General features: G+C 29.9%; 1 protein-coding gene across 1 annotated transcript in view; it reads left to right on the top strand.

Moving 5' to 3' along the window:
• Positions 1–999: 999 nt before the first annotated feature.
• Smr (nuclear receptor corepressor smrter) overlaps positions 1,000–12,695 on the top strand; it is a 74,744-nt gene continuing 63,048 nt past the window's right edge. Inside the window, exon 1 of the mRNA XM_036821389.3 lies at positions 1,000–1,152. The gene's annotated coding sequence lies outside the window, so the exon portion shown is untranslated. The remainder of the gene's footprint in view (positions 1,153–12,695) is intronic.

The following is a 12,695-nucleotide window of genomic DNA, read 5'->3' on the forward strand; positions in this document are numbered from 1 at the left end:
AAAAAATATTGATATGTTCAATATATGTTTAAAAATATATTTATAAATTAAAAAATGTAAAAATTTCAATGTACCTATTTAAGACACGTTTACAAAAATATTTATAAAATACATAGTAAACCATTTTCAACTTAAACTAACTTGAACTTAACTTTTTTAACTAACAAATATGTACTTATGTTTTATAATAAGTTCTTACATGTTTATTAATACTATTTGTTGTAAAATAAGCACCACTATTTTCAATAAGTATAATTATCATATAATTTAACGAACTTGTATGGGAATATTATATGATGCTTATATATAAGAGTAAAATTTTATATGTACATATATAGATTGTATATAAATAAATTAAGATCCTATGACTTATGTATTTTATATAGTGGTTATATGTTATTTATTAGTAGGTTTTATATTAATGAATTAAGATACTACGACTTATGTCTTATATATAGTAGAAAATATTATATGCGAGTAGGTTTTATATTAATGAATTAAGATCCTATGACTTATGTCATTTATTGTCCATTAATCTCCACAGTGACCAATAAATATTACATTTAAACAAAGGCCTTTAAACTAACCAACTAAAATTGCTACTGTCTACTATGTGAAATATTTTGGGAAGCAACTGTGCGGGTTCGATGTTCGGTTCGAAGCGGTTGCAAACGGTTCGAAGCGGTTGGATGACGTCGAGGTTTGGCGTTCGAACCTCACTGACTAACGGCGAAAAGCGAGGCAAGGCAACCAGGCAACTCTCTCTCTCGCTCTCTGTCACTCGTTTTCGCTTAAAATAATTTTATAATAATAATTTTATTTACAATTTTATACAGATTTTTGGATATGCCTCAAAGTAATATTAAGCAATATTTAGCCTTTTTCCCAAGGCAATATAAAATGTAGAAAAAGTTCAAACAAAAAGGAGGCAAAGATAAGACGCAACATCTGCGTCTGTTGCGGTTGCCTCTGCCGACGTCGCTGCCGGCGTCGCTGCCGTCGAGCTGGCGCTGCGTTGTCGTTGTCGTTGTTCAATGGCTAAAAACTCGGGTGTGTGCTGCGCGCAGAGCATGTGAAAAATTGACAACGTTTGCGCCAGATAACATATACGTTGCGAATTTATTTATAACAAATTCACGAAAATTAACCGAGGTAAATGTGCAACGCATTACGTTAAATAAATCAAGGAAATAACGCCAAAATCAAAAAAATAAAATATATATATATACATACATATATAAAAGAAATATACGTGCGGTTTTCTGTGTGTGTGTGTGTGTGTGTCGGTGTGCCTAGCAAAAGGAAGCAGAAAAAAAAGAAGTTAAGCTGTATAAGCAGCAAAAAAAAAAGGAAAAATATATATATTTATAAAAATTGCGTCGCGATTTTTTTTCTACTCCCTCTCTCTCGCTCGCTCCCTCCCTCCTCTCTCGCTCGCTCGCTCGCTCTCCCATTAAAGTGGAAAAATTTCTAAATGTGCTTGTGTGCGTGTGTTCTAATTTTTTGTTGTTTAATACATTTACAAATTAAAAAAAAAAAAATGAAGTCGCACACACACACACACATACGCACACACGTATAGGGAGAGAATTTGTTAAACAACAACAACAAAAAACACAAATTTTTTTGGGTACGACAACGCCCTGTGCTAAAAAAGAAATGAAAATTATACCGTTATTTGCTTTATACCCCCCCTTCGCCAAAAAAAAAAATCTAAAATATATATATATATAAATATAAATATATGTGTATATTGCCATATAAAGTTACATTTTTTTTATTGTTACGTTACTGAAATGCGAAAAATCAATAGAAAATAAGAATTCGCGTTATATGTGCCGTTTGAAAAAAAAGCAGAGAAAAATTGCAAATCAATTTAAAGCTTAAATAAATTAAAGTTAAAAAACTTATTATCATGGATTCTCACGGATTTTTTCATCGCGGATTTAAACATCATTCTTCGTCCAACGGGTAAGTTCTGAAAAAAAGTGTGTAAAACCTATTTCTTTTAAGATATTTTTGTGGGATTTCAAGCAGTTTGTGTAAAATAAACAATCTCTGAAGGAATAAAGATAAATAGAGTGCTTTATTCCATAAAAAACACGTGTCAATCATTTTTAAGTCGAGGTTTTTCATGACTGAAACTCGAAAAGATGGGAAAATCATATACCATTTCTATCAAGAAAGTTTTTTATTATTTTATTTAAACCTTTTAAAGGCTTTCTATAGTTTATAAAAGTTAATAAAGCAATTTACCAATTTATATTATATTATAAATTATTTATATTATATTATATATTATATTTATTTATTTTTATATCTCATTTTTGACTTTGTCTTTGAGATATGATATGAGTTTATTTTTATTAATGAAAGCGTTTCATAGAAATTGAGTGTTGGTTATAAATATAACAAGTTTTTAAATAAAAATAATTCAATCTAACAAACGTTTAGTGATTAGGGTGATTATTTTCGATAACAGTTATTATGACTAAATATATTCCCAAGATTAAAATAAATTTCGGTATAGGAACAAAAAAAGCCAATTTGTAAAAGAATGTGCTTTGGAATTGAGTTTCATAAAGCAAAACAAAATCTAAATTTGAAAATTTCTTTTAAATATACTAAAAAATATATTTATTCCGTGTTTGATTAACCAAATGCTCCCTATAAACATTATTTATGAAAGAAAATTCAAAAAATCCGTCGGTTAGTGATCAAAACTTAAAAAATTGTATTACATATAGTGCATTATTTCCAAGAACAACTAAACTAAAACCTAATATTATAATTACAACCCAAAAATATATTCTTTTATTGTCTATTTGAAAGTTTAATCTCTAAAATAAATTAAAAGTCAGAGGTTTAAATTAATAATAGGGATATATAAACAACAAATCTTTATAAATGACATTTTATATTATTTTGTCAATTTAATAGGTATGAGGGATTTCTTATATATTAACTCAGTAGTAATTGATATAGTTATGAAAGATTTAAAAGAAGTTTTTGGTGTGTTCGATATAAACCATTAAAATTATTTTATTTTATTTTACATAGTCAAATTTCATTAAAAATATTTACATATTTTCAATATTTATATATTTTTAATATTTATATATATTAAATATAAAATATTTTGTACTAAAAAAGATGTTACCAAAATATTCTTTTATATTATATCTATAAAATGAATAATAGGAAAAACTTCACATATTTCCTTTTAAGAAACTTATTTTCTTATTGGTCCAAGTACAAACGAACTTATCATTTTAAAATTTCATGGTATCGTATATATTTCAGAATATACGAACTAAACCCATGGAATAATACAATTTCTCGTTTAACTGGTTTGAAAACACCCCTTTTATAGATCGAAATGGGTTTCTTTCAGACTTTCCACGTGAGTTTAAAGTCCGCGATCTGGTTCTTCAACTCACTTGATTTAATTTTTGGAATTCCAATTCCCCATGTGTTCGTAGCTCTCCTCTTCTTCTTCTATGCTCATCCATACGTGTGGCGCCAAAAATATCAAGTTTTTTTTTTTGTCTTCATTTATATTTTTGTGTCTATTTTTTGATGTTCTTCGGGTCTCCGCCTTATATGTGGTATATATTTCCATACATTTGTAGTTTTATTTATTTATACCTTTCTGGGCTCTGGCTTTTGAACAACTTCATTGTATTGTACATATGTATTGCAATCTCCCATTAGCATTTTAATTATGCAAATATTACTTGTGCTTTTTTTTTTATTTTGTTTCTGTCTTACCAATTTCTTTTCTGTGCTTGAAATGTGAATAGCTATACTATATATAAATATATTTGTGTATATGTTTATAGATGGGGTATACGTGGCCTGTGGGTTTTGTTTTTGTTGTTGGCTGTCTCTCAAAGATTTTTTTCTTTGCTTTGTTGTCTTTTTTTTATATTTTTTCTTATAAGCCGCACGTAGAATTTCTTGTTGAACCGGTTTTATTTTTTGTTTTTAGCTGTGCTTACCATATTTTATTTGTTGCCACACACTCACTATACACACAAACAAAAAAGTATATATATTGTATTTAATATAATAATAATTTTTGTTAAACCTTTCTATAGTTATAAAGAATTTTATTTTAAAAAGGGGTTCATACATTATTTTTTGTCTTTATTATCTATATATCTTTATTTTTTCTTTAATTATATGATATATGAATAATAATATCTTTTAAACCTTTCTATAATTATAAAGAATTTGATTTTAAAAATGGGTTCATACATTTTTTTTACTTAAATGATATATCTTTATTATTTCCTTAATTATATGATATTATATATATAATAATATATTTTAAACCTTTCTATAATTATAAAAAACTTGTTTTAAAAATAGGTTTATACATTTTTTTTCATTCGAATGAATAAATCTTTGTTATATGATATTATATATAGACTATCTGTTAAACATTTTTTATAATTATAAAGAATTTGATTTTAAGAATGGGTTCATAGTTTGTTTGTAATATTTAAATGATATATATTTTTTTATTATTATATCTTTATCTATATGCAGTATAAAGTTTTGGATTGTTTTTTTGCATATTTAAGCCTAGAAAAGTATATTATCTTAAACACAGCTGTATTTTTACCTTCATATATACATTGTACATGGATTTTCTTGTTGTTTTCCGACTGTTTGCCGTTTTCTTGTTCATTTAAATGCAATCGCAATCCGCATATTGATTTTTCCTCCTCCAGAAAGACAAAAAACCAAAAAAAAAAACAAAAAAAAAGGCCGAGTTGGTAAAAACAAAAAGAAATACGCAACACACAAGAGAAATAAAAAAACTTCACGTCCAAATGAAGTTTGGCAACAGCGCCTTTTCACTGATGGCAAAAGAAGATGAAGAGCCAAACAAAAAATAAAGTAAAATAAAATAAAATAAAAGAAAAGAAAATCGTAGAGAAAAAGAAACCAAAATTACCGTCCTTGTGCTTTAACCCTTTTATGACTTCTTTTTTGAAGAACCTTAAGTAACATTTTAACCCTTAACATCACATTTTTTAGGATTTTAAAAAAGTAATAATTTAGAAAAGGATTTATTTATAGGCACTATATCTATACCTAACAGTAAAATATAATTTTTCTACATAAATAAAGCGCTAGAACTCTACATTTTAAACTTAGGATGAAATACAATTTATGTTTGAGTATTAAAACATCCATTTCTACTTACTATTTACTTTCAAACACTAAAATTTGAACAATTATGGATTTTTTATTTAAAAAATAAATATTTATAAACAGTTTTTGTACAATCAGTAATGAAAATTTAATTTGTGACATTTTGAACATAAATTTGTACTTTAAATTTATTTATAAACAACATAGTTTAACATTTATGGATTTTTCATTTAATAAATATATATTTATAAACAGAAAATCTAAAATCAGTAATAAAAATTTATTTTTTGTTGGAAAAATTGCTAGAATACAAAATGTTTAACAAAAGCGAAAAGTAAAAATAAATTTAAAAATATAATATAATAAAAGGGAATACTATAAAACGAGAGTAAAAATAGGTTAATACTTTTGTTAACCATTTAAAGAAATACCTAATTAAATAAACCATTTGAAAATGTAATATATCTGGAAAAAACAACATATATTACAAAGATATTTATACATTGTATTTAGCTTGCCAGTAAAAATAAATAAAACTGGAAATATGGAATAAAAACGGGGAGAACGACGGAAAGAGTCGGCTAAAAAGTGTCACTTGGCATTTTAATGGAATTTCTGTGTTTGCCAGCGGCAAAAAACAATGAAGCACAAATATATGTACAAAAAAACCCAAATTAAAACCCAAAAAAAAAGAACAAATTATAAAAACTCAAACGAAACAAAGCACAGCGCAAAAGTCAAAGTTTATACATATTAATAATTTGTATTTTTTCCCGCCAGCAAATGTAGATCATATCTCTTTTTTTTTTCTATTTTTTTTTGCCCCGTCTGAAATTTCCGCTTATTATTCCAATGCAAACTTTGAACATGTGAAAGTAATTTAAAAGCAAATTATTTGCTCTTGTTCTTATCTCGCAACTTTCTTATCGCCCCTTCCTTTTGCCCCCCTTCATTCGTCCCTCTTTGCAAGCTCTTTCTCACTATCTGCGCCCCTCGAATGTTCTTGAACCTGAAAGAGGAGAAAAGAAAAGGAAAGAAAAGAGAAAAGAGAGGAGAAGAAAGACCAGAAGAATCAGTCTACATATGTATGTTCTACATATATGGAACTACAAAACTTGGATAATCTATGGAGACTTTAGTTCATTTAGATATTATAAAGTTTTTACTTTGGAATTTCTCACTATTTATCGTAATTTCCATGACGTTTTTAAGAAACCCCAGAAGAGCCCGACTATTCAGAACTTTAAAGTTTACAGAATCTTTAAAGATTTGTCATCAGCTGATGATTTGTTATCGCTAAATTATTTAAATTTGTTTGGGTATTACACCATCCATTGTATCTTGAACGTAACTTTCATATAAGAAAACTCTTTTAATTTTAAACTATTCTGTATTATAAGTTTGCCTTGAATTATTTAAAAAAGTAAATTAATTTTTTAAACGTAAAGTTAATAGAATTTGTGCTATTTATTTCTATGTTTTTTACATAATGATCACCTAAAAAACAAAAAATCCATCTTTTATTTGCTGTTTATAATGATTTCGCCAATAGTAACATATTTTCTGGGGGTTTCAGTATCGTCTTTTTAAATTTATTAAAATTTTGGAAATGACATACATTTTTATAATGCATTATTACAAAGTATTTATTTATTACCAATTTGAAGTGGATTTTGCAATGGTAGGATTTAAAAAAATGTTTATTTTTATAGTATCTATAGATTAAAATCAATATAGCATATAAAATATATGTATATTTTTATATTATCTTTTGATACAAAATCAGTACAGCATATAAAATATTTATGTATATTTATATAAAAAAAATTAATGTAATAAAATAATCAAATCCATTTTGAAAGATTCCTCAAAATCTACGTAAATATTCCATTAAAGGTGTTCTGTCTGGAGAATTCCAAAACCCTTTGTGTGATAATTTTGACAGAAATTCTAAAATATGTACATACATATGTATGCGAAATACTTTAAAGTTTCGTCAAGAATTCGGCGCAGATTTATTTTCGCAAAATTACAAAAATTAAGAAACCACATGTGCAGCATATGTGTTTTAGTATTGCAATATTTATTATAATTTTTTTGCGTTGCACTTTTTGAAATTGCAACGTGCGTGTCTCTTTTTGGGTGGGTAGATATTTTCGTGTTTTTGCAAAAAGAAAAAAATCCTACATATATATATATGTAGAAATACAACAAAATGCATGCAACCTACGGTGGAAACTTTTTGAGGTGGAAAACACGTTTTCCCAGGCAAAAACAAAAAGCGCAGAAGTAACTGATAAAGCACACGCACGCAACAAAAACAACATGCACACTTGCAAGAAAACAGCTGAGGATGAAATATTATTTCTTTTTAGTTAACTTAAAAAGTAAAAAAAATTTCCTTGAAATCTAAAATAAAAAAAAAATTCTCTAGAAAATAATCTTTATTTTTAATTTAACTTAGTAAAATGTAAATTAAATTAAAATTTAAAAATAAAAACAAATTATACTTTAAAATATCTAACTAATTTTAACCCAAATTTAATACTTTTTAATTTTAAATATTGCTTTTTAAATAATTGGATACTTTAAACATATCCATATTATTATTAATTTAAATTTAATACAATAAAATTAAAAATACATACTTTTTTAGCCTAATTAAATTTTTAAATAAATGTATTTAAATTTTGAAATATTTTTAAACTTATAAAAAGCTCAATGCATAATAAATATAAACTGTAAAAACAACAAGCACCTATTTTGTTAACCTCCACTGTGTCTTTATACGCCCATATAAAATGCCCAAAAATTAAAGCTCGAAACGAAGCGAAAAATCAATACTTTACTTTGCCCAAAACACCGAAAAGTGCAAAGGAAAGAGGAAGAGAAGAGGAAGGAGGATGATGAGGAGGAGGAGGAGGAGAAGAAGAGGAAGAGCCGGGCCTAAAGGCAGCGACGTCGGCAGCGACGCCGGCAGCGGCGCTTATCTGAAATAAATTGCTTTCGGCCTACTCGTGATTTTTTGTTGTTTTTCTACTTCTTTTTTTTGGTTCACCTTTTTTTTCTCAATTTTTTTTTTCTTCTTTCTGTCTGTATGTGTGCACATTTTTCTGGCTTTTACCACCCACACACGTGCATGAATAAAGCAGTCAAAAGCATGCGCCTCTGTATGTATGAGTGAGTGTGTGTGTGCTCCACAATTATTATTATTATTATATCGCGCTCTCTCCCTCTCTCTCTCCCACTCCCTGTGTCTTTCTGCCTCTCGCTCTCTTTACATGGCTTTTATTTTTCTTTTGTACGTGTTTCACCTTGCGCGCCGTGTTTATTGCTGTTGTTTTTGCTGCTGCTGCGTTTTACTCGTTAGACTCGTTTTTACCTCCACCTCCTTCACCCATGCTTTATCATGCTGTCTTCCCGCCACCGCCTCTCCTCTCCTCTCCGCTCCACTCTTTTCGTAGGTCTCCTATCATTTTTCATGCACAAACACACACACATATGTACGAGCACGCACACTGACTCGCTTTTGTTGCTGCACTTTGTGGGAGCCAAAATGCGAGGTTGCCGCTTTTCACTTGGAAATTAAGTTATTTTCAGAGGAATCTAAATGAAAGGAAACCCACCGAAATTCGGAAGCAAGCGTGAAAATCTTTTATTTATTACCTGTATTTATGATGTTAAAAATTTTATATTTATTTAGTAATCTTAAAATTTTGATTTATTTATTGAGAAAAGGAAATATAGAAAGTCATATTAAAAAAACGGTTGAAAACGACAAAAACCACTTCATTTTACTAAAAATATTACTATTAAAACAAATAGAAATCAGTATTATTTAAATATTTAAAAAAGTTCATATTAAAAAAGACATTTTTTAAAATTAAGCTGGAACTTTAAGGGAAACGGAAATTTATACTTTTGTATCTTTATTTAACACCATTGTAATACATATATATAAGAAAATATATATGGAAATAATTTGATCTTTATAACTTATCAACTTTTATTGTATTACTCAAAATTTAAATTTTAAAAAAATCTACTTGGTAACTATATTATAATAAATACAAACGTTTCTTCCCAAACTTCACAATGAAATGAAAAGTTGAACGTGGGAAAACCATTTAATTATTATACTTTATCTTTGCACTTGCTCATTTTCTCATAAAAAAAAAATGTCCCAATTGTCAGAAAAACGATTTCCCAATAAAAATGAACCCACAAAAGCACGACCTTAGTACTTTGTATTACCAATTCAATTCCGACGTGTGTTGTTTTTATGTTTTTATGGCAAATATTTAATTTTTCTGCTACAAAATATTGTGCATTGCATTTGTCTGAACTTTTAAATTGTCGAAAAAGCGAATGCAGAAAATAGCCCAAAAAGTAAAGCCAAAAATGTTTTAAGAAGTGTGTGGGTGGGGGAGGGGGTTTAAAAGTACAAAATAAAAGCAGACAACAACAACTTGGCATGAGAGCATTAGCGCCCCATCTCGCTTGCACTCACTGTCCGCCGCCCACCCGCTCTCTCTTGTAGCCTCACTCCCTCTCTTTCTCACACTTGGTTTCGTTCTCTCTGGGGAATTTTGTTGTATTATTTGTGCGAGTTTGTCGGCTTGTCGTTTTGTCGCGTCGTCGCTTTGTCGAGTCGTTCGTCGTTTAGTCGCTTGGTCGCTTTGTTGTCCGATTCGTTTTATGACGTTGCGAGTTTCATGTCTGCGTGAGAGTGTGTTAGTATGTGTGTGTGTGTGCGGTATTCAGTTGCCAACGGCTCTGCCGCCTTGCACTTGTTGTTGCTGTTGCGTCACCCGCACTCTTTTACCCACACCAAAACACGAACGTTCCTGCGCACGATGTCTGTTCACCCATCTCTTCCCCCCTCTTCCTCTCTTTCAATACAACCCACCGCCACCCTCACCCTCTACCCCACAACCACTTCCTCTTTCCATTCCAATCGCCATGCCGCCTACTGTTAGCTTTGGCATAGTGTACGCACACATTCTTACGTACTTATATATGTATGTATGCATGTAAACCTTATCACAGTGGTGTTCGCAGTGGAAGCACCTGTTCGTTTGTTATTTAATTTCTTTACAAGTAATATTACTTTACTTAATGTTTACTAATTATTATGAAATAATAATTATTATTTAATATTATGAGAGCAAAGGAAAGGGGGTATTCTTGGGTTACAATAAGAGTTACCGATTTCTGCTAAATATAAAATGTTCTATGTTATTCCTAAAAAAATATATATTTTTATTCGAGATTAAAATATAATAAAGGTAAAATGAGCGTTCCAAAATCCAAAAATATAAGCGCCGGCCTACTTAATTACAAATTTTTCTAAATGACTGGCATAATTAAATAATAATTATTATTTCATATTATGAGAACAAAGGAAAAGGGTTACTCTTGGGTTACAATAAGAGTTACCGATTTTTTCTAAATATAAAATGTTCTACATTAATCATAAAAAAATATATACATATTTTTATTCGAGATTAAAATTCCAAAATCCAAAAATATTTTTAGCACCATTTTTTACTTAATTACAAATTTTCCTAAATGACTGGCATATTTGGTGAGCTAATTTTTTGAGCCCCATTGTGTTGCCCCACGTTGTGTGTTGTTGTCCACTGTTTTTGCTCAACCTCAGCAGTGGCCTGCCCCTCCCCACCCCTCCATCCATTCCCCTTCGCTTCATCGTTTCCCTTTCATCCATTGGTCTCCCTCCCCCCGCCCCCTCTTTGGCAGTCTTCTTTGCTCCATTACTGTTTGGTTTATTTGTTGTTCGCTATCGCTCTCTCTCCCTCCCTCCCTCTATCTCTCTCTGTCTTCCGCTTGACTTGTGCGCAGATCCGACCTCTCCTTCCCTCTCACTCGCACGTACACTCCAACCACCTCTCCCTCTCGCTCGCTCTTGTGCCTCGGCATCATTTTCGTCTTCTTCTTTAAGTTGGTTTCTTCTTTTTAAGTACTGTGCCCACTCGATGCAATGAACCCATGAGAACCGAAATTTAAGAGTTTAAATGTTTGTCAAGTTTGTGATTGTTTAAAGTTCGAAGTAGTAAGATTTATGCCCTAATAATTCCATTGTTATAAAAGTTAGTGTAACATATTTCTTGAATTGATAGTGTTTTACTCTAACTTCAGTGCCTGGAGTGTCCACTGTAGTTTCTTTTGTATGCTATTATTATTATTATAATGCTGCTCTGCTGGCTTTTGTGCTTGTGTTTCTCTTTTTGGGTTTTTTATGCTTTTACTACGTTTTTGTTTTTCCTATTTGTATTTAGTTTTTTATTCTTATAGTTTTTAAGCCTCTTTTTTTTCTCGTACATACATTTTCGTCGTCTGCTGTTGTATGTGTGTTGTTATTTTTATTAATTTGTTTGCGCTGGGGCTGTTTTCTGCTTCTCTGCTTTTTGCCTTTTGCCATGCTGCTTGTGAAATTTGGCAACGGCGCCGCTTTAATCTTACGCGTACTTAAGGTTTTTGTTCTTCCCTCTCCCTCTCGCCTTGTGAAGTTTGGCAACATGCTTTCGTCTGCTGCTGCGACGCTTGGCTGAGTTTTTTGTTGTTTTCTTTTTTTTTTTTTTCTTAATTTTCCGCTCTCCTCTTTCTTGTTGTTCTTCTTCTATTTTACTTTTGTACTTTACTGGAATTTCGTGCTTAATTTTCGCATCTTAAATTCAATTCAATTTTCATAGTGTGAATTTAATTTACTATTTCGTTTCGTCGTTGTTTGCATTCTCCTCTTTGTTTTATTTATTTGCGGCTGTGCAGTTTAATTGCTTTCATTAAAAGCAAACACAGTTGCAAAATTGCTAAATAACAAAATAAAACAAAAAAGAGAGAAGGAGGAGGGATAAAAACGCTGACTGCGAAGCCGGCAGAGGCAGAAAAACATGTGGCCAAAAATATTGGAGAGTTTTTCATGGCGACGTTGCCAAACTTCAGAACCCATGAGTTTCTACCAGGGCAGCTGTCTTCCTCTCCGCTTATATACATATGTATTTATATGTACATATATATGCAATACATATATGCTATCAAATGATAGATGAGTGGGCGAAAAATTATTGATGAGTTTTGCTTTTAAAGAGTTTCAGTTCCGCTGGGTGTTGAAATAAATTTAGCAGCTATACAAGAGGTTTTTTTTCGGGATTGGGTAAAAGTTTCTATAACAGAAGTTGGGCTTAAAATGTGGCCGAAATTCTTTTTAAACTACCGTTAAAAATGCGGTTAGGTTTTAATTTCAGAAGGCTTTAAGTTTCTTTTTTTAGCTTTGAAGAGTATTAGTCATTTCTTTTTATTGTTCATATTCCATTAATTATTTTTAGTAAATGATGATGATATATTCAATAGATATACATACATATATTTTTATTTTTTTGAGATTGTAAAATATCAAGCTATCTATTTCATCTTTATCATCTTCCTAGAATTATTCAATTAAACTTACTATTTGTTTTTTCGTCTCCTGCAGCTTTTATTTGCAAACCAATTTGGCAAACCAATCGTTA

The sequence above is a fragment of the Drosophila suzukii genome, chromosome X, assembly GCF_043229965.1.
Source record: "Drosophila suzukii chromosome X, CBGP_Dsuzu_IsoJpt1.0, whole genome shotgun sequence".
Taxonomy (NCBI): domain Eukaryota; kingdom Metazoa; phylum Arthropoda; class Insecta; order Diptera; family Drosophilidae; genus Drosophila; species Drosophila suzukii.